The sequence below is a fragment of the Chiloscyllium punctatum genome, chromosome 20, assembly GCF_047496795.1.
Source record: "Chiloscyllium punctatum isolate Juve2018m chromosome 20, sChiPun1.3, whole genome shotgun sequence".
NCBI classification, from domain to species: domain Eukaryota; kingdom Metazoa; phylum Chordata; class Chondrichthyes; order Orectolobiformes; family Hemiscylliidae; genus Chiloscyllium; species Chiloscyllium punctatum.
In genome coordinates this window covers 31,252,092-31,274,453 of record NC_092758.1, presented here as the reverse complement: position 1 = coordinate 31,274,453, position 22,362 = coordinate 31,252,092, and positions in this window count along the sequence as shown.

The following is a 22,362-nucleotide window of genomic DNA, read 5'->3' as shown; positions in this document are numbered from 1 at the left end:
ATTGTTCCCATTTTAAAAATCAACTAATTCCATGTTAAATGCCTCAACTGAACCTGCCTTTACCACACTTGTATTGAGTTGAAACAAACAAACTCTGTACTAAATCTAATCTTGAAGCACTTTTGGTGTAACATGCTCATTCCTCAGATAAAATACAAATTGTGACAAACAGTTTTAAAAGTTGCACACTATGGCAAACAGCATCATTTAAAAGGAATACTTTATTGGAAAATTGTTATTGATTTAATTTCATAATTACATTTTAGAGACTGAAACTTTTTTTGGTTCTTCTTTATATATTAATTAGTACAAGCATGTGCAAGATTTTGCCAAAGAGCTTTCTGTTCAGCATTTTTATGCACTTGGACATAATGTTGACTTCCCGTTTTGTTCAGCTTTAGTGCTTAAAACTGTTCAAGACCAGAGAATGGTGAGTTTTGAACAAATAAGTGAGCGGAATTTATCAACCATGCAAGTCTTATGAGATTTACAGATTAAGTTTGCAGCTTTGAACTATTCAATCATTATAGTAGTGCAGAGTTAGACAAGGAAATGGTCAAGAAGGAGGCAAATGCAGTTTAAACAATGATATCAGAACAATGCGAGCACCAGGAGAGTTGATGATGATCATATTGGCAGTGAAATGGATGATGCCGAGAAATAAAGAACAAAAGAAGAAGTGAGGTTTGGGAAGTAGCCCGATTCTTGTACTGGTGTTTTGAAGTTTATATGCATTGGAGAGATGAGAGTTGTTGTATTTTTGTGTATGCTTTATACATTTTGAGATTCTCAATGTTTGTAAGAGCCTTGCATTTTGCCTGACTCTATAGCATTTAATTGTAAATAACCCATTACTCACCTTGGCAAACTAATCTGGTTTGCAAGCTTCAAAGGATTAGGCACTGTGCAGGAAAATATTGCATTAATTTTAAAGAAGCCATCAACGTACAGAAAGAAATTAAAAGTTGATCAAGCTGGCCATGTACTATAGAGGGATAATTGATTCATTCAGCAACAATGGTTTCAATACATAAAAATTATATAATATTAGTTTTAATTTATTTTAATGTGTATTTACTTGTACGATTCTACTTATAAACACACACACTACAAAACCAAGGTTTTAGAAAATCATTATAGTCACATGAGCTTACAGTGCTGTAAGTTCAATTTTGGTATTTTGCTGAAAGATTCTAAAGTTTTAAAAAAATGAATGGGGGTAACTTTATTCCACTTTCAGATAGGACACTGGTTATGTTTTTAAAATTGCAGGACTGCATTTATCACTCATTTTCTCCTGATACGTCTTTAATTATGTGCTTGACATAACTGGCCCATATGTTTCCCTTTTTCAGTTTGACTTACAACCAAAATACTGTAGATGTCTGAAATAAAAATTAAACTCTGTAAGTAATCATGTCTGGCAGCATTTGTTTAGAGAGAAACAGAATTTATATTTAAGCTTCTCACTGTTCATTAGAGCTGATTAATTGTAGGGCATGCATGATATTTTAAGCAAATCCTATTGGTTCCAACTGTGGAGAAGCCTAACCAATTTGATTTTTTTTTAATTTTAAAAGAGGAAGCATTGAGGGTGGGTCTAGAAACAGCCAAGTCATTGTTTATTCCTCAGATTTTCTGGAGACCCAGTAGATGCATGAAACTTAAGGAACAAACAGAATACTGGAGAATTCAGGTCTGGCAGTATCTGTGGAGAAAGAAATAGAGATAATGGTTGGAGTCATACAGGGCTCAAAATATTAACGCTGTTTCACTCATCCACAGATCCTGCCAGACCTGCTTAGTTTCTCCACCACCATGTTTGTTTCAGTTTTCCAGCATCTGTAGCATTTGTTTTTATTCACCTAATGTGTATGGACCCTGCCAGTCCATACACATTAATGTTTTTTAATGTTGAGATTACAGTTTGGTTTCTTAAAGGGGTTGCCAGGCATCTTTCCCCTTCTGCATGAAGAGTGAATCACCTGTAGGTCATGATGCAGTGCTGGTCAGCCAAGAGAGCCCAGCTCACCCAAAGTGTTCAAGTCTCTCTCCCAAGGACTATACCCAAGGTACTGTAAGAAAGGAGCACATACCTGGCATCAATAGGTTTTTGAAATCTGTCTGGATGAGAAAACACAAGTTGGTTTGTACTATTCTGAACATTTTCTAATTAATCTTTCCAAATGTGTTCTGTCACATTCTGGCACAAATGGGACTTGAACCTGGAACTTCTGGCTCAGAGGTAGGGCCACTACCATTTCACCACGAGAACCCACTTTGTACTATTGAGTAGGATTCAGCTTCAGAACACTCATCTATTCTTTCTGATGTGTTTTTAACCACCTCAGTGCACTTTAATTCATGTAAATAACCACTAGATGGCTACAAAGGTCACGTAGAAGCAGCAAAAAGAAATATTGGACTGGAAATTTCGATGCCCTTAATACTCTATGCTTATTTTAAACACCTCCTTCTACTCTTGAGAGTGGTTGATCATGTTGAGCCAATGCCTCCATTAAAATAGCTAAGTTAAAAAATGATGCAAATGAGTAAGCATATAGTACTAATTTCTAGCCTTTATTACAATCTTAATAGATACAGTTTATTTTAAGTTATTGTTTCAGACCTTCTTAGATGTTTAGGAGAGTTTGCAGGTGGACATCCGTGCAGATGAATAGGAAAAGATACTTACATGTGAGGGTGTATTGTGTAGCAAGCCTGAGGGGGCCGTAAATATAACCCAGAGCCACATGCAGACGTTTATGACTCCTGATGCTCATGTCATGTCCCTCCATCATTATACATATCCAAATTTGCCAAGCACACAACAAACATAGGCAGCATTGTAAACCATCATAATGATGGTGTAATATTACAAAGAAATTTTGATAGGTTAATTAAATTGACAAAGTTGTGGCAAATGGATTTCAATGTAGGTAAATATGAGGTTATCAACTTTGCACCTGAAAAGGACACAAGAGGGCACTTGCTAACTCGGATGAAGCAAGAAACAGTGGAGGTCCAAAAATGCTTCGTGTGAGGAATGCTGTACGTTGCGGCAAGGACATCTTCAATAAAGTGTTATGAACAGGTAGGGTAGAAATCAAACAACCTAACAGAACACCATTTATTATTTCCAAATAAATAATATATACTCTAATACCTAGCGGTAAAAGTCATCCTTTAGCTATACAAAGACCCAGTTAGGTACATTAGATACCCTACAGTTTGGAAACAGGCCCTTCAGCCCAACAAGTCCACACCGACCTCCAAAGAGTAACCCATCCAGATCCATTTCCCTCTGACTAACACTACAGGCAATTTAGCACGGCCAATTCACCTGACCTGCACATCTTTGGACTGTGGGAGGAAACTGGAACACCCAGAGGAAACCCACACAGACACAGGGAGAATGTGCAAACTCCACACAGACAGTTGCCCGAGGCTGGAATTGAACCTGGGGTCCCTGGTGCTGTGAGGCAGCAGTGCTACCCACTGAGCTACCATGCTGTCCTGGGTGGTTATGGTCATGGATTTTAACTTTTCAAACACAGACTGAGACTGCCAAAGTGTTAAGTGTTAAGGGTTTAGATGGAGAGGATTTGTTAAGTGTGTAAAAGAAAATTTTCTGATTCAGTATGTGGAGGCACCAACTAGAAAAGGTGTAAAACTTGACCTACTGACAGTTGCCCAAGGCTGGAATTGAACCTGGGACCCTGGTGCTGAAAGGCAGTAGTGCTAACCACTGAGCCACCATATGTGCCATCATATGTGCTGATCTGTCCTGCCAGTGTGACAGGGTGTACCCAGGGATGGTGAGCAGTTCTGGGCTCCAAACCTTCTGGATATATAAGGGAGGAATGGAGAACAGTGGCAATGGCATAATTGTATTGGGGTGCAGTGGTGATAGCTTAGTGGTATTGTCATTGGACTAGTAACCAAAGACCCAGGTGTTGTTCTGGAGCTGCAGACTTAATCCCACCTTGATGTGATGGAACTTGACTTCAATAAAAATCTTGAATTAAAAATCTAAGAATGACAATGTAACCATGTTGATTGCCATAAAAACTCATCTGGTTCACTTTTGACCTTTTAGGAGGAAAACTCTCTGCTTTGTGACTCTTACAGTATGTATTGATTCTTAAATGCTTTCTGAAAGGGTCTAGCATGCTATTCAGTAACATCAGCCAGTCAAAAGTCTTCAACACAAGAAAAAAGTAATCAAACTGGAAACCGTAATGGCAAAGTCCAGTTTACCAACTTTTGAGGGCGTGTGTCAAAATTAGGAGAGCTGTTTCACAGACTGGTTTAAAAACAGCCTGACATAGTTATGTTCACTGAATCATGCCTTACACTATCAGACAATACTATCACCATCCCTGGGTGTGCCCTATCACACTGGCAGGACAGGTCAGCAGATATGGAGGCATAGCAGTATAAAGTCAGGAGGGAGTTGTCCTGAGAATCTTCAACATTGACTGCAGTCCCCATGAAGTCTCAGGTCAAACATGGGAAAGGAAATCTCTTGAATGATTAACATGTACCATATTGCTTTGGCCATTGAATCTATGCTCCTCCAAGTTGAACCAGTTGAGTTCTAAAGGGAAGCTGCTAGACAGGGTCTGTAGCAGGTGGTGAGGGAACTGACAGTGGTGAATAATACTTGACCTTACTCTCACCAATTTGCCTATTGCAAACACATCTGTCCACAACAATATTAGTAAGATTGACCATCACACATGCCTTGTGAAGATGGAGTCCCATCTTCATGAGAATACCTCTATTTTGTTGTGAGGGACTATCGCTGCACAAAATTGGGTCGATCTCAAACAGATTTATCTCCTCAATGCTGGACATCAATGAAGCTGTGCACCATGAGCACCAGCAGAGCTGTCACTGAAGTGATTTCTTTTAAAAGATACTATCAAATATAATCTGCAACCTCATGGCCTGGCCTATCTATCACTCTCCAAGACAGGGGTTAACTCTGATTCAATAAGGAGTGCAGAAAGGTACTATAGGGACAGTACTAGAGATGCCTAAAATTAAAATGTCAAGCTGGTGAAGCTATTAAACAGGACTACTTGTGTGCTAAAAAGCATAAGCAGCAAATGATAGACAGACAGGGTTAAGTGATTTCAGAACAAATGGATCATACCTAAACTCTGAAAAGAATCCAGTTCCATCACATCCAATCAAGATTGGCGATGAAATATTAAGCACCTAACTGGAGAAGGAAGTTCCACAAACATCCCCATCTCAATGATAGTGGAGTCCAGCATATCATTGCAAAAGATAAGACATTTGCCAGAAGTGCTGAGTGGATGATCCAAATCAGCCTTCTCCAGAGGTCTCTGGCATCACAGATACTAGGCTTCAGCCAATTCAATTCACTCTATGTGATGTCAAAAAGATGAAGGCAATGGATATTGCAAAGATTCTGGGCCTTGACAATATTCTGGGAACATTACTGAAGACATGCTTCAGGACTTGTTGTGCCCTTAACAAAGCTGGTCCAGGAAAGCTAAAACATTGGCATGAACTGATAATATAGAAATTTAACTGGGTATATCCCACAGACACAAAGCACGACAAATCCAATCTGTTCCATTGCCAGCCCATTAATCTACTCTTGGTCATCAGTAACATGATGGAAGGGATCATGAACAGTGCTATCATGCAGCATTTGCTGAGCAATATCCTGTTCACTGATGCTCAATTTGGATTTAATTAGATTAGATTACTCACAGTGTGGAAACAGGCACTTCGGCCCAACAAGTCCACACTGACCCACCGAAGCGCAACCCACCCATTTCCCTACATTTACCCCTTTTACCTAACACTACGGGCAATTTAGCATGGCCAATTCACCTGAATTTTTGGACTGTGGAAGTCCAGTGGAAGGAAACCGGAGCACCCAGAGGAAACCCACGCAGACACGGGGAGAATGTGCAAACTCTACACCTGAGTCGGGAATTGAACCCGGGTCTCTGGCACTGTGAGGCAGCAGTGCTAACCACTATGCCACCATGCCACCCTAGTCCTCTTAGTTCCTGACCTCATTACAGCCTTGATTCAAATGAGGACAATGAAGCTGAATTCCAGAGGTAAGTGACTGGCCTTAATGTCAAGGCTGAATTTGACTAAGTATTGCATAGACAGCATGGCTTTGTGTGGGGGAAGTTGTGTCTCACAAATTTGATTGTGTTTGCAAGGCAGTGACAAAAATAATTGATGAAGGCAGGGTGCTGGTGGTGGTTGTCTATATGGACTTTAGCAACACCTTTGACAAAGTCCCTCATGGCAGGCTGATACGAAAGGTGAAGTCACATGGGATCCATATTGAGCTGGTAAGATGGATACAGAACTGCTTGGTCAGCAGAGGCAGAGTAGTGGTGGAAAGGTGTTTTTCTAATTGGAGATCTGTTACAGTGGTGTTACACCGAAATCAATGTTGGGACCCCTATTGTTTGTTATAGATAAATGATTTGAAAGTTAATGTAGGTGGTCTTATTTGTAAGTTTGCAATTGAGACAAAGACTGAGGGAGCTGCCGATAGTGAGGAGGACTGCCAGAGGGTACAACTGGTTACAGATAGCCTGAAGACTTGGGCTGAGAATTGGCAAGTATGTCAATGCAGACTTGGTGGGCCAAAGGGTCTCTTCCTGTGCATACTTTTCTTTGTTCTTTCTTCTTTGAAGGAGCCATAGCAAACTGGTGTCAATGGGAATCTGGTTGGTCAGGGTATCATTGCTGAAGCTCCTCAGGGTAGTGTCCTTGGCTCAACCATCTTCACCTCCTTCATCGATAACCTTCTCTCTGTCACAGGGTCAGAAATGAAGATGTTCACTGATGATTGCGCAATATTCAGCACCATTAGTGACTCCTCAAACACTCAAGCCATGCCCAAATGCAACAAGATATAGTCAAAATCGAGGCTTGGGCTGACAAGAGATGAATAAATTTGCACCTCACAAGTGCCATATAATGACAATTCCCAACAAGACAGAATCTAACTATTGTCCCTTTATATTCAATGGCATTATCATCAGTGAATATCCCACCATCAATGTCCAGGGGGAAAGGTTAACATTGACCAGAATCTGAACCGGACTAGCCACGTAATATAGTGGCTACAGAACAGGTCAGAAACAAGGAATCCTGCAGTGAAGAATATTCTCTGAATTCCCCAAAGTCCATCTACAGGGTTCAAGTCAAGAGTGTGATGGAATATTCCCTGCTTGTTAGGATGAATGAAACTTCAACAACACTCAAGGGGCTTGACATCATCTAGAGCAGAGCAGCCCACTTGATTGGCACCATGTCCACAAATATTCACTTCCTTCCTTCAGCATCAATGCTTAATGGCAGTAATGTGTACTATCTACAAAATGTACTGGAGATGACGTTCTTCAGACAACTGCTTCCAATCCCACAATCCCCATGACCTATAAGGACATGGACAACAGATACATGGGAACACTGACACTCACTCACCATCGTCTTTTGGAAATACATCACCATTCCTTCAGTGTGGCTGGTCAAAATCCTGGAACTCCCTTCCAAACAGCTTTGTGCATCTGCGCACACTAAATGGACTGCAGTAGTTCAAGAAGACAGCTCACCACCACCTTCTCAAGAACAACCAGGGATAGGCAATAAACGCTGATCCAGCCAGCAGTGGCACCACTAGCAGAGGCCGTTAATGAGGCTGCATCCACAGGAAGAGAGTGCCTCAAATCTAAGGTGCCCTTGAAGAGAGGTGAGTTTTCTACAGGGGCAGTTGGTACCACAGAAGCAGGCCCTTTTAGAATGGAAGGTTTAGGCAGCACAGCCTTGGCTGCAGGCATTGTCATTGCCAGTGGAAGATTGCTCGATAGGCCATAGAGTAGCTATTAAGGAGGGATCATCTAAGAACCCTTTGAAAACCCAGCCATTTGGCATAACCTAGTGACCAAACATAACATGTTCCTGCACAAGGGCAAGATTTTATGGGGCTCTTGTGTCACAGTGGTAATGTCCCTATTTCTGAGCCAGGAGCCCTGTATTCAAGTCCCACCTGAGGTATGGAATAGCAGCTCTGAGCAAATTAATGAGAAAATACCCCTAAATTCACATACAGAAGGAAAAAGAGTAGCCAATCTGTTAGCTTACTCCATAAACTTGTGATGCCTTTTGCATTACATCGTTACACTCCAGACAATAAGGTACAATCTTCTGGGAGAGGGAAAATATAATCAAAATTCCAAAGCTAATCAGAAAAATGTGGAAATCTCTTCTTTCTTCCTGGCATCAAAAGTAATCCAAGAGACTAAATTGACCGTGACTTACGTTATTTAGTATCTACCACAAACATGATGCAATCCTAGTCCTAACTGGGTAATAGATTGGCTCTATCTTGAAGATATACAGCAAATTAACTTTCACTCTATAATCAGGCAACACAGTCCTTTTAACATCTGCTCAGTAGGAAAAGAAAAACTGACTCGGGGCCAATTATTGTCCTCCCTTATAAAATATATACCCCACACTTGGCCTTTCCCCTTAACTGCTCCAGTTAAAAGAATTTGTAGTTAGATTACAGATTCAATCATGATGTCTCAGTGTGTACTCTCTGAAGTATACAGATCTGGGTCTTTCTGCCTATCTGGCTGATTAAGTTGTTTTCCAGAGGATCATTCACATGGTTCATACACAGCAAATCCTGAACCTTTTCCAAAGCCTCAGTATTTCACCCAGCACATGACCAAAACTGAACACGGCATTTTATATTAGGCTGAAAAACACTCTTGTGCAAAAACAAAAATGGCATGTTTTGCTTCATAATTATAGTCCTGTGAATGCTCCCTGATGCCTTATTCACATTGGCTAATTTCACATGATTGGTTGCTGCAATGGTTTCCATGATGCGGTGATTGAAACTATCAAGTTGACATTTACTTGGAAGCTGATTTGCTAGTTAAAAGAATAAGATGCATCAATATAAGGGAACTCATGATTGGAAGAAGGCTGAATCTGTTAAATAACAAGTGTTCTAAAAGTAATGTTATTCTCAGCTTTCCATTGCATTGATTCCGGTTTCCTGATCTTCTGTACTTGTTTCCTTCCCTTGATTTTATCAAGGAAAAGATGGAAATGCTGGGATGGTTTGATCTATAACTATTATTTAAAACTTTTGCCTGTTTTCTTATTTCATACTTTTTGCCTTTCTTGGTTTCTCTATCAGATGAATCAGTCTGCATTTTTTGAATGTCACTTAACAAATTGATTTGAAGTAGTCTTAATGATTGGAGGATGTTGAGTTAAAATAGTTATTGATACAACTCATTTATGATTTAAATTCCGCAATCCTTTGTGCTATTTTAGTTGCTTCAATCTAGATTCCACTGATTCAGGCAGAAATTCTAGGAGCTAACACCTTCTAGGCTTACCAATGAGCCAGCATGACCCAGCTAAGTATATTGTGTTCAATTCAGGACACCACACTTTAGGAGAGCAGTGTAGGCTTTGTAAAGAGTACAGAAGAGATTTTCAAGAACGGTTCCAGGGCTTAATGATTATGAATTGAAGAAGCTGAGACTTTTTCTTTATAATGGAGGACTCGAAGAGGGAAATTAGGGCACATGTTTGAAATCCTGAAGAGTTTACGTGGAGTAAATATGGACAAACTATTTGTAATAGCTAAAGGGTTGGTAAACAGAATGCACAGGTTTAAGATGATTCACAACAGAAACATGAGGAAAGCTTGTTTAGAATTCAGAACATACTGATAGGATGATCGATCCCTTCAAAGGGGAACAGATAACTATTTCAAGGAGAATAAAAATACAGGAATCCAGAGAATTACAATGGAATAGGACAAACTGAATTGTTCTGTGAAACAGCAGGCAGATTTGATAGGTCAAATGTCATCATTTTGTGCTGTCCTATTCCACCATTTAGTGACTTGAAACTTCTGAAAGACTGACTGCAAAATGTAGTCTTTGATGGACAATGCAGATTTTTGAACTAAAGCCCCAGTTAATCTTTTTCTCACAATAAGGAGCACAGAACTGTACAAACTATGAAGCAGGATCATGGACTGCTGCCTTGGCAATCTATTGCATCATAATTATGGAATCAAATTCTTGACTTTGAGACATACATGTTTTAAAAATGACTCATTATACTTGAAGCTTCCTCCTTAAACTGGCTTTAAATTGTATGATATCTTTACGACTTAGGCATTTTGCACAAGTATTTTCACAAAATTTTAAACTTTTCAATGTGAAAATGATTCCTTTAGACTGCCAGTATTAAAATAATGCGACTGATGAAAGATTCAGAAAGAATTATATTAAAAAACATATCAGACCATGGGCTGAACCTTATCAGAAAATGGCAAAGTGTCATTTTCAGTGAGTTTCATGGGGGGTTTCACTCCATGATGTCTAGCAAGATTTTTTGCTCTATTGTCCCAAACTTGCTTCATTAACTAGACATCACAACCCTTCAGCAACCCACTCACTAGTACTAGCCCGGCTCCACCTCTTGTCCCAGGTGGAAGTACTTCTGATTTCTGGGATATCTTGGGATCCCTGGCACAGCCATTGTATTCAACAGACTGTCATGCACCCAGTCAAATGCAGTCAGACTGGAGCTACCCTGCACAGTTTGAGACATTTTCTCTAAACAGAGCAAACAAAGGAAATTGGTACTGCGCTTTGCAGGGACCTGGAGATACTTGTGTATGGGGGGTGTCACTTTCCTTTCCTCTCAGGATGGCAGAGAAGGTCACGACATGAAACCTTTCCAGCCTGTTCCAAGATTTCCACCTGGATCCGTGTGGTCCCAGTCATCCGGAGAAAATCCAGCAAAATTACATGAAGGTCAATGACCTGCGCTTGGTCAAGATAAGTGCCACCATCTTACCTCTGTTATCTCACACTCACTTCATCTCTGCTCCTGTAACCAGCTACCCCAAAGACTCATGCTCTACTACTCCCACTATCCACATGACATCACAAAAAAGTTGGAGGCATTGGCTACCGCAAAGGCAAAAGACCTTGACAACATTCCAGCAATAAACTTATGACTTGTGCTGCAGAACTTGCCGCTCCCCTCAACAAGCTCTTCCAGTACAAAACTGGCATCTACCCGGCAATATGGAAAATTATCCAGGTATGTCCTGTACATAAAAAGCAAGACAAATCCAACCCAGCCAATTACCATCCCATCATTCTATTCTTGATCAGCAGTAAAGTGATGGAGGGTGTCATCAACAGTGCTATCAAACAGCACCTGCTCAGCAACAACCTGCTCAGTGACACCCAATTTGGATTTCCTCAGGGTAGTGTCTTAGCATCTTCAGCTGCTTCATCAACCTTATGATCGAGGGAAGGTCGTTGATGAAGCAGCTGAAGATGCTAAGACACTACCCTGAGAAACTCCTGTGAGATGTAAGATTAGGGAGGATGGTAAAATTCAGTAAGATTAGGGAGGGTGGTAAAAAAGGAGGGGGGGTGGCATTGCTAATTAGAAATGGTATAACGGCTGCAGAAAGGAAGTTTGAGGGGGATCTGCCTCTGGAGGTAGTATGGGCTGAAGTCAGAAATAGGAAAGGTGCAGTCACCTTGTTGGGTGTTTATTATAGGCCCCCCAATAGCAGCAGAGATGTGGAGAAACAGATTGGGAAACAGATTTTGGAAAGGTGCAGAAGCCACAGGGTCGTAGTCATGGGCGACTTCAACTTCCCAAATATTGATTGGAAGCTCTTTCGATCAAGTAGATTGGATGGGGCGGTGTTTGTGCAGTGTGTCCAGGAAGCTTTTCTAACGCAGTATGTAGATTGTCCAACCAGAGGGGAGGCCATATTGGATTTGGTACTCGGTAACGAACCGGGACAAGTGGTGGGCTTGTTGGTGGGTGAACATTTTGGTGATGGTGACCACAATTCTGTGACTTTCACCTTGGTTATGGAGAGAGATAGGTGCGCACAACAAGGTAGATTTTACAATTGGGGGAAGGGAAATTACGATGCTGTAAGACAGGATTTGAGGAGCATACGTTGGGAGCATAGGCTGTTAGGGAAGGATGTGGTGGAAATGTGGGACTTTTTCAAGGAGCAGATACGACGTGTCCTTGATATGTATGTACCGATCAGACAGGAAAGAAATGGTCGTGTGAGGGAGCCTTGGTTGACGAGGGAGGTTGAATGTCTAGTAAAGAGGAAGAAGGAGGCTTACATAAGGTTGAGGAAACAAGGTTCAGACAGAGCAGTGGAGGGATACAGGATAGCCAGAAGGGACCTGAAGAAAGGGATTGGGAGAGCTAAGAGAGGGCATGAAAAATCCCTGGCGGATAGGATCAAGGATAACCCCAAGGCATTTTATGCGTATGTGAGAAACCTGAGAATGACGAGAACGAGGGTAGGTCCGATCAAGGACAGTGGTGGGAGACTGTGTATTGAGTCGGAAGAGATAGGAGAGGTCTTGAACAAGTACTTCTCTTCAGTATTTACGAACGAGAGGGACCGTATTGTTGAAGAGGAGAGTGTGAAACGGACTGATAAGCTAGAAGAGATACCTGTTAGGAAGGAAGATGTGTTGGACATTTTGAACAACTTGAGGATAGACAAGTCCCCCGGGCCTGACGGGATATATCCTAGGATTATGTGGGAAGCAAGAGAGGAAATTGCAGTACCGTTGGCAATGATCTTCTCGTCTTCACTGGCAACTGGGGTGGTACCAGGGGACTGGAGAGTAGTGAATGTTGTGCCCCTGTTCAAAAAAGGGAATAGGGATAACCCCGGGAATTACAGGCCAGTTAGTCTTACTTCTGTGGCAGGCAAAGTAATGGAAAGGGTACTGAGGGATAGGATTTACGAGTATCTGGAAAGACACTGCTTGATTAGGGACAGCCAGCACGGATTTGTGAAGGGTAGGTCTTGCCTTACAAGTCTTATTGAATTCTTCGAGGAGGTGACCAAGCATGTGGATGAGGGTAGAGCAGTGGATGTAGTGTACATGGATTTTAGTAAGGCATTTGATAAGGTTCCCCATGGTAGGCTTATGCGGAAAGTCAGGAGGCATGGGATAGAGGGAAATTTGGCCAATTGGATAGAAAACTGGCTAACCGGTAGAAGTCAGAGAGTGGTGGTAGATGGTAAATATTCAGCATGGAGTCCAGTTACAAGTGGAGTTCCGCAGGGATCAGTTCTGGGTCCTCTGCTGTTTGTAATTTTTATTAATGACTTAGAGGAGGGAGTCGAAGGGTGGGTCAGTAAATTTGCAGATGATACAAAGATAGGTGGAGTTGTGGACAGTGAGGAGGGCTGTTGTCGGCTGCAGAGGGACTTAGATAGGATGCAGAGCTGGGCTGAGGAGTGGCAGATGGAGTTCAACCCTGCCAAGTGTGAGGTTGTCCATTTTGGAAGAACAAATAAGAATGCGGAATACAGGGTTAATGGTAGGGTTCTTGGTCAGGTGGAGGAACAGAGGGATCTTGGGGTCTATGTACATAGATCTTTGAAGGTTGCCACTCAGGTGGATAGAGTTTGTAAGAAGGCCTATGGAGTATTATCGTTCATTAGCAGAGGGATTGAATTCAAGAGTCGTGAGGTGATGTTGCAGCTGTACAGGACTTTGGTTAGGCCACATTTGGAGTACTGTGTGCAGTTCTGGTCGCCTCACTTTAGGAAAGATGTGGAAGCTTTGGAGAGGGTGCAGAGAAGATTTACCAGGATGTTGCCTGGAATGGAGAGTAGGTCGTACGAGGATAGGTTGAGAGTTCTCGGCCTTTTCTCGTTGGAACGGCGAAGGATGAGGGGTGACTTGATAGAGGTTTATAAGATGATCAGCGGAATAGATAGAGTAGACAGTCAGAAACTTTTTCCCCGGGTACAACAGAGTGTTACAAGGGGACATAAATTTAAGGTGAAGGGTGGAAGGTATAGGGGAGATGTCAGGGGTGGGTTCTTTACCCAGAGAGTGGTGGGGGCATGGAATGCGCTGCCCGTGGGAGTGGTAGAGTCAGATTCATTGGCGACCTTTAAGCGGCATTTGGATAGGTACATGGATGGGTGCTTAATCTAGGATAGAAGTTCGGCACAACATCGTGGGCCGAAGGGCCTGTTCTGTGCTGTATTGTTCTATGTTCTATGTTCTATGTTCTATGTCCTGTTCATCTTTAATCAAGTTGCAGACAACTCTGACCAGAATGTTAGAAATGAATTTGCCCAGGAGTCCCACACTACCAAAGCTGTCAAATCAATATGAACACAAAATGGTATCAAAGCAAAACATTTGCACTTTATTAGGAATAAAATTACAATAATCTTTACTACTAAACATACTATCCTTAAACCTATTTGGCCCCTTAAAGTTACAATACTTCCTGAGTCTCTTGTAAATTTACATTGTGGCTCTTGCTGTGGCTCTGTCTCTGGGTCTGTGAAGCTGCTTTCTCTCTCTCTTTGGATTTTTAGGTGATCTCTGCCTCTTGCCATGTTGATGTTCTCGGAAGGCCTTGAGTCAAAGAGCAGTTCTGAGAGAGATTTGCAGATGAATTCTTGTTTATCATACCTTCTAGATGGTTTTCTGGAACTTTCTATAGTTCTGGCCAATCAAGGCCACTTAAGAATTTGAAAGACAGAGTCAATCCTTTAGATAGCACGCTACTGTCAGTTTATTTGTGTAGCATGATCCGGGGCCTTTCTGTCTGAGCTTTCCATCATTGAGTTAATAAGTTGTTGGGGGCATCTGTCCAGGATAACTGTTGCCTTTTATATTATGCTAATGTAATTAGCACCAGGCTGTTGTGTTTGCACTGTGTCTGCTGTGTGGATTTTATGATTTCAGAGTTTCACTTGGCCAATGTACCCAGCATCCCTTGCTATTTGGCCAAGTGAGCAATGTATTTGTGTTTTAGTAGCCAGGTGTTTACACCATCACCAATAAGAAACAATCTAGGACTCGGCAAGCTGACGGCGATTCTGTAGAACTGCTGTGGACACCTCTGCCTAACAGCCAAGGCATACTGGAATGTTTTGCCATCCCTGACCAACTTATATGGTGGAATTATTAGTTTACAACCTTACAGAACACATATTTGTTAATATTTGGGAGTGGGAAGGATGCCAAAGGGAAAAGGAGTGAGCAAACAGCAGCAGGGAGGACACTCCCCTGCAGCACCTACCACACCAGAGACTGCAGCAGCAGCAACCTCTCCTGAATCCCCCGGGGACCTGACAGTCTCACAGGAATTGGCTGTGGCGATGGAGAAACTTACCTTGAAAGTTGGGGCTGCGATTGAGGAGATCCGTGGGGAGATTCGTGCCCAGGTCCAACCTATCGCATCCATGCTGCAGAAGCATGAGCAGGAGATCCAAGGCCTCGGGGAGAAACTGGGGGAGGTGGAGGGTCGAACTAAGGCCTCGGAAGTTACGATGGAGTCCTCATCCAGTCAGATCCAGGTGCTGGAGTGAGAGGTGTGGGCCTTACGAAACCATATCGACGACCTCGAAAATCAAGGTCAGAGGATAAATCTCCAAACTGTCGGGCTCCCTGAAGGTGAGGAAGGTGAGCAGCCAGTCAGCTTCTTTGAAAGCTGGCTACCAAAGATTTTGGGCCTTCACATGGAATCCAGCAGGCTGCAGGTTGAAAGGGCTTATCCAGTTACAGTGCACAGGTCAGGGCCAGTGCAGTTCCCCCGCTCGGTCCTAGTGCACTTCCATTCATATAAGGACAAGCAAAAAGTCATAGCAACTTCCAGATCCCTGGGAAAAGATCCGCAGGCACTGCTGTCAAAAATTATGTTTTTCTAGGATTTCTCTGCAGCTGTAATTCGAAAGAGGAAGTCCTTCGATGAAGTTAAAAAGAGGCTGAGGAACCTGGGCATCCAGTACGCCATGAGATACCTCGCAGTACTTTGCTTCAGCCATGAGGACTCCGTTTATACATCTGACTCAGCTAAAAACTTTGCGGACATTTTAAAATAGACAGATTGGCCTGAAGAATACGGTTAATGTTATGTTCTCTTTTCTATCTTTCCCTCCCTTTTTTAAAATTCCTTTCTTTCTCCCTTATAATTTCCTTTTTGGAAAGGGGGAAAAGACCTTGGAATAAGTTGTTGCTTTTTTTTAATAACTGGATTTTCTGATGGGAAATTTTGTGGATGTTCTTTGTTGTCTCTCCCCTTTTTTTTGTTTGTTCAGTTTCTCTATTAGTCATAAGTAGGGTGACATGAAGCCAGGGATGGGTGGAGTGCTCATCCTGACTTTGTCTTTTTTCTGTTGATTTTTTTCTTGCCTAAGGCTGGGGCACAGTCTGGGTTTGAAGGAGCTGTGAAGGAGGGCATGGGTAGGGTGAGTGGCCCCTATTGGCAGGGGGAAGAGTCTTCCATTAAAGTTTTTATAGTTGGTTTTCTTTGTAGTTTTTTGGTAGTAATAGTTGTTTATAGTTATGATGGAGTAGTTTTTGTACATATAGTTTTTCGATTCTATGAGTCTTTATTTACTTATGCTCAGTACATTGTAAGCAGGGTTCTACTACCAAGGGATTCAAGGGTCTCTGAAAGGGGATATGGCTAAGTGTCTTATTAAATGGTGCACCTGGAACATTAAGGGAAGTCATTCGCCTGTAAAAAGGAAAAAAAAGTGCTTTCTAGCCTTAAGAGGGAAAGGGTTGACATTGTTTTGTTGCAGGAAACCCATCTTGATGATGGTGAATACCTGAAATTACAACAGGGGGTTATGACTGGGTATTCTTTTCATCCTTTAGTGCTAAAAGTAGGGGAGTGGTGGTGGTACTTATCCAGAAAAATCTTCCGTTCGCATTATTAGAGCAGGTGAAAGATGAGCAGGGAAGGTTTATGATAATTAAAGCCCTGATACATGGGGAGGAATACAGCATTTTAAATATCTACTGCCCTCTATTGCATCCCTTCAAACTTTTGATTAGTGCTCTCTCTAAGTTGAGTGCTTTTGGAACACGGCACATTATTATAGGGGGGATTTTAATTGTCTTTTGGATCCGACAGTGGACAGGATGCCTTGTGGGCCCCCAACTATTTCTTCACAGGCCAAGCAGGTTGCTGACTTGTGTAAGGAGATGGGGGCTGGTGAATATTTGGAGATGTCTTCACCCTAACAGCAGGGACTTCACCTTTTTTTTCAAACCCACATAAATGCCACACGAGGATTGACCTCTTTCTGGCTCCCTCAGCCCTTCTGGATTTGATTACGGTTTGTAAAATTGGGAATATAGCTATCTCTGATCACGTGGCAATATATTTGAAGGCCAAGATTGAAGGGCTAGGTTTGCGGCACTGGCATTTGGACCCTTTTCTCCTTAAGGATTCCAAATTAGTAGAACACTTTTTGAAGGAGTTTCAGGAATTCTTGACTATCAACTCAGGCATGGCTAGTAGTCCGCCTATGCTATGGGAGACTGCTAAGGCCTTTGCTACAACCATTTATAAATTTGGTACTAATATCAAAATATTCCACTTTTGTACCAAATTATGAAGAGAGTGTGGCCTAAAAGATCTGTGAGGAATACTCCAATTTCAAATTGATGGTTGTCAAAAATGTCAAGATGAGTTCCATTCAGACATTCAGTGATTTGGTGGGGAATTTGCTAGGGAATTAGCTATTTCCTATTCGACTAGCCGGAAACAATAGAAGGAGGAACAGCAGTGTCTATTTGAGACATGGCTGAAAGCTGCCAAGGCGGCACATTTTGCGCGGCCTTCAGTGACTAAGCTACAGCGGATCGCGGTCCTCCGGGCTGTCTTGAATTCAATACTGACACAAAACGCAAACAAAGAACTTGCTTTTGCTAGACAAAGGCTGTTCGAATATGGGGATAGGCCAGCGAAGTATTTAGCGTACCTGACTAGGAAAAAGTGTGCTCCCCAATCCATTACTGCAATCAGAGACAGCGCCGGGGTCCTTACATACGTTGCTAAAAAGATTAATGAGGCTCTTCGGAGCTTTTACTCTGAATTGTATCGGTCGAAGGTTGCGAGGATAAGAGGGCTAAAATGGAGACCTTTTTTAAGAATCTTGACCTCCCAGTGGTAACCTTGAAACAGGCCTTTCTCCTTAATGCTCCCTCGACCTTTCAGGGAATACAGGAGGCAGCTAGGCAACTTCAGAGTGGGAGAGCACCTGGCCCTGATGGTCTTCCGGGTGAGTTTGATGAGGAGTTTACAGGGATTCTGTGAGGTCCAATATTGGAGATGTACAATCACTACTATATGCATGAATGCCTAGCACCATCTTTGAGAGAAGCTAATATTTCCTTAATTCTTAAGAAGAGGAAGGTTCCTGAAGTTTGTGCCTCATACAGGCCTACCTCTCTACTAAATTCAGATTTCAAGATTCTGTCCAAGATCCTGGCACTGAGATTGGAAAGAGTGTTGCCCCCTATTATTAAAGAGGACCAGACAGGCTTTATAAGGGGCCATAGGTCCTCTAATAATATTAGAGGTTCAAGTTTGTCAGCAACGATCGATTCAGGGGTTGGTGATTTCCTTAGATGCAGAGAAAGCATTTGACCGGGTGGAATGGCCGTATCTTTTTTATGTCTTAAAACAGTTTGGGTTGGGTGGAATCTTAGCTAGGTGGCTGGAGGTTTTCTATCACCACCCTCTAGCCACTGTCATCACCAACGGGGTGAAGTCTGGGAATTTAAGGATTGATCGGGGTAGTCGGCAAGGCTGCTCCCTCTCACCGTTGTTGTTTACGTTAGTGATAGAGCCGCTGGGAGAGGCCATTCGTCAGAACATCCACATAACCGCTCCGGAAGTGGGATCCAGGGCACATAAGCTTACACTGTATGCGGATGATGTCCTTCTCTTTTTCTCGAACCTGATGACCTCCATACCCCATTTGATACAATGTATCAATTCATTTGGGGCTATTTAAGGATATAAGATTAACTTTGCAAAATCGGAGGCTATGCCTTTGGGGAACCTTAAGGATGTGCCAGAAGTTGAAGGTGACCCTAAGTTCCCTTTTCAGTGGTCACTGGTAGGGTTCTGATACCTAAGCATTTTTATTACCCCCAAGCTTGATCTGTTATTTCAGTCTAACTTTGCTCACTCGCTCGACAATATTAGGCGAGATCTCCAGAGATGGGAGCCTCTTCCAATTTCATGGCTGGGGCGAATATCTCTCATTGAGATGCATGTTCTTCCTCGTTTGCTTTATCCCATGCGTATGCTCTCCAAAAGTCTTTCCCAGGTCAACGCTGCAGAAGCTTATGGGGTGGTTTGGTTCCTTTACCTGCAATTAGGTAGGTAACAATCCAAACTCAATATGTCTGGATATTGAGGCCTCCCAAGCAAAGTGCCCTCTTATTAACCTGTTGTTCATGGATAAGATGAGGACAATTATGGACCACTGCCAGAACCCATTGTCATTAGTATAGTCAAGGCATGGAGAGCAGTGCGTCAGATTGAGGGTTGTTTATCCAGGATAAAAGCAAATTACTGCGGATGCTGGAATCTGAAACCAAAAGAGAAAATGCTGGAAAATCTCAGCTGATGTTTCGAGTCTAACTGTCCCTTTGTCAAAGCTTTGACAAAGGGTCAGTTAGACTCGAAACGTCAGCTCTTTTCTCTCCTTACAGATGCTGCCAGACCTGCTGAGATTTTCCAGCATTTTCTCTTTTTGTTTACCAAGACTTCGCCACTTACACCTATAGTTGGCATGCCAGGGTTCTGACCAGGGATGATGGACTCAGGGTTCAAACTATGGACAGTGAGAGGAGTTTCTAGTTTAGGAGACTTGTTTGAGGGGGAGGTTATGATGTCTTTTGAGCAACTGAGCTGCAAATACGGGTTACCCAGCAGAGATCTTTTCCATTTTTTTCAGGTTAGGGATTTCATCCAGAAGACGACTATGCTTCTCACTAAGCCCGATACAGAGAGGTTGTTGCTACATTCTACAAGCACCCTTTCGGTTAGTGCCCTCTATTGCCTGCTGGGTGGCAGGGCCTGGCAGGATATTAACTGGTTATGTGAGATCTGTGAGCAAGAGCTAGGAGTGGAGATCTCTTCTGAAACATGGGAGAACATATGGGAGAATACTCGAAAGATCTCAATCTGTAATAGGACATGCGCTACGCAGTTAAAAGTGCTACACAGGGCTCATCTGGCACCAGACCATCTGGCGAAGTTTAAAAAAGGGGCATCTTCACTGTGCCCCAAATGTAAAATAAGTGTAGGTGCTCTTACCTATTGCTTCTGGACATGCCATAGGCTCTGTATTTATTGGAGCGCTGTGGCAGGAGAGATAGGGAGGGTATTGAGGACTGAAGTCAAAGTGGACCCGATATCTCTCCTCTTAGGCCTATTGAATTTACCATCTTCAGACAGGCATGGGGGAAACTATTTAATATTCTTGCAAACTGTGCATGGAAGAATATTCTGATGAATTGGGTGTCTGAGAACCTGCCGGGCTTGCTGGGATGGCAGAAATTAATGATGGAGCACATTCCCTTGCACCACACAACAGACCATTTTTATAAGACATGACAGCCCTACTTGAGTTATTTGGATATAGATTTGTCTGCTATCTTAACTAGGACATTTGTTTGACCAGGATGGTTAGATTTGTCAAGTCCTGGGCCCTGGAGGGGGTCTCCTGAGTTAATACGGGTATATATACACAATGCTCCCATTCCTTTGTTTGGGAGCTTTGCGCCGAGCATAGTTGTTTTGTATTTTGTGGGGTTTTTTTGGTTTTTTTTTTGCTTTTCTTTTTTTTTGGTGTTGCTTTGCACAGTGTTAGGGTTTGTTTTGTATTATAGATTAGGCTAATAGTTAGTAGACAGTAGTTGTATTGTAATTTGTGTTTTTTTCTTTTTATTATATTGATATTTGTTATTGATTGTATTTTTTCAATAATTTTATATGTTTGTAAAGTTAAAAAAATTTGCTAATAAATATATTTACAAAAAAAAACAATCTGACCACCATCTCTTGACATTCAACGGCGTTATCATCATTGAATTCCCAACTATCAACATCCTGGGAGTTACCATTGACCAGAAGCTCAATTGGACTAGCCATATAAACACAGTGCCTACAAGACTAGGTCAGAGACCAGAAATACTACAGTAAGTGCTTCACCTCCTGACTCCTCAAAGCTTGTCCACCATTTACAAAGCACAGGGGAGCACGGTGGCTCAGTGGTTAGCACTGCTGCCTCACAGAACCAGGGACTTGGGGTCAATTCCAGCCTCGGTCGACTGTCTGTGTGGAGTTTGTACATTTTCCCCGTGTCTGCATAGGTTTCCTCCAGGTGCTCCGGTTTCCTCCCACAATCCAAAGATGTGCAGGTTAGGTGAATTGGCCATGCTAAATTGACCATAGTGTTCAGGATATGTAGGTTAGGTGCATTAATCAGGGGTAAATGTAGAGTAATGAGGTATGGGTTTGGGTGGGATACTCTTTGGAGGGTCAATGTGGACTTGTTGGGCTGAAGGGCCTGTTTCCAAATTGTAGGGACTCTAATTCTAAGAAAAGTCAAGAGTGTGATGGAATACTCCCTACTTGCCTAAATGGAAGCAGCTCCAACAACACTCAAAAAGCTTGACACCATCCAAGACAAATTTGCCCACTTGACCAGAACCACATCCACTCCCCCCTTACTGACACTCAGTAGCAGCACTGTGTACTATCTACAAGATGCATTATCTTTCCAGGGCATTTTTCCACGCAAGTGCAAGAGATAAAACACCTTTTCTTTTCTAATACTGAAGGATCCAACTGCCACTTCCAAGTGAAATAGTGATTTACATGCATGTCAATAATTAATTGTACTTGGTCCTCACAATGTAGTCTACTGTGTGTTGGGAAAGTGAACACGGATTGGGTGATTACTGATCACAACATAATCCTAAATATCCAGTTGCTAGTCCTTTAAATTCTCTTCTTTGTTACACTCCAACACTTCTATCCTCTGTCTCCTGCAGCATTCCAAGAAATTTCAATTTAAACCTTGGGAATGGCACATTGACATTCAAATAGGCACTTTACAGCTTTCTGGATTCAATATTGAGTTCAATAATATTAGAACACAACGTGTGCTCCAATATTGATTCCCTATTGTTTAAACTCTCAATTTTCTCTTTTTTTAGGCTTTTGGGTGGCAGGTGTTCATCATTCTGTTATTCACAACTCCTATGGACACATTATTCCCTTCTTCACTGGTCCATTACCACTCCCTTGAAACTGCTCTTTTGTCATTTAATCTTCCATCCTTTCACTAATCTGTCCCTACCTTCTTTTTGCCCATTCTCCCCACTTAAGGACCATTGAAATGCTTCTACTCATTGCAGCTGGGTTTAAACCAGGCGCCAAAAAAATGCC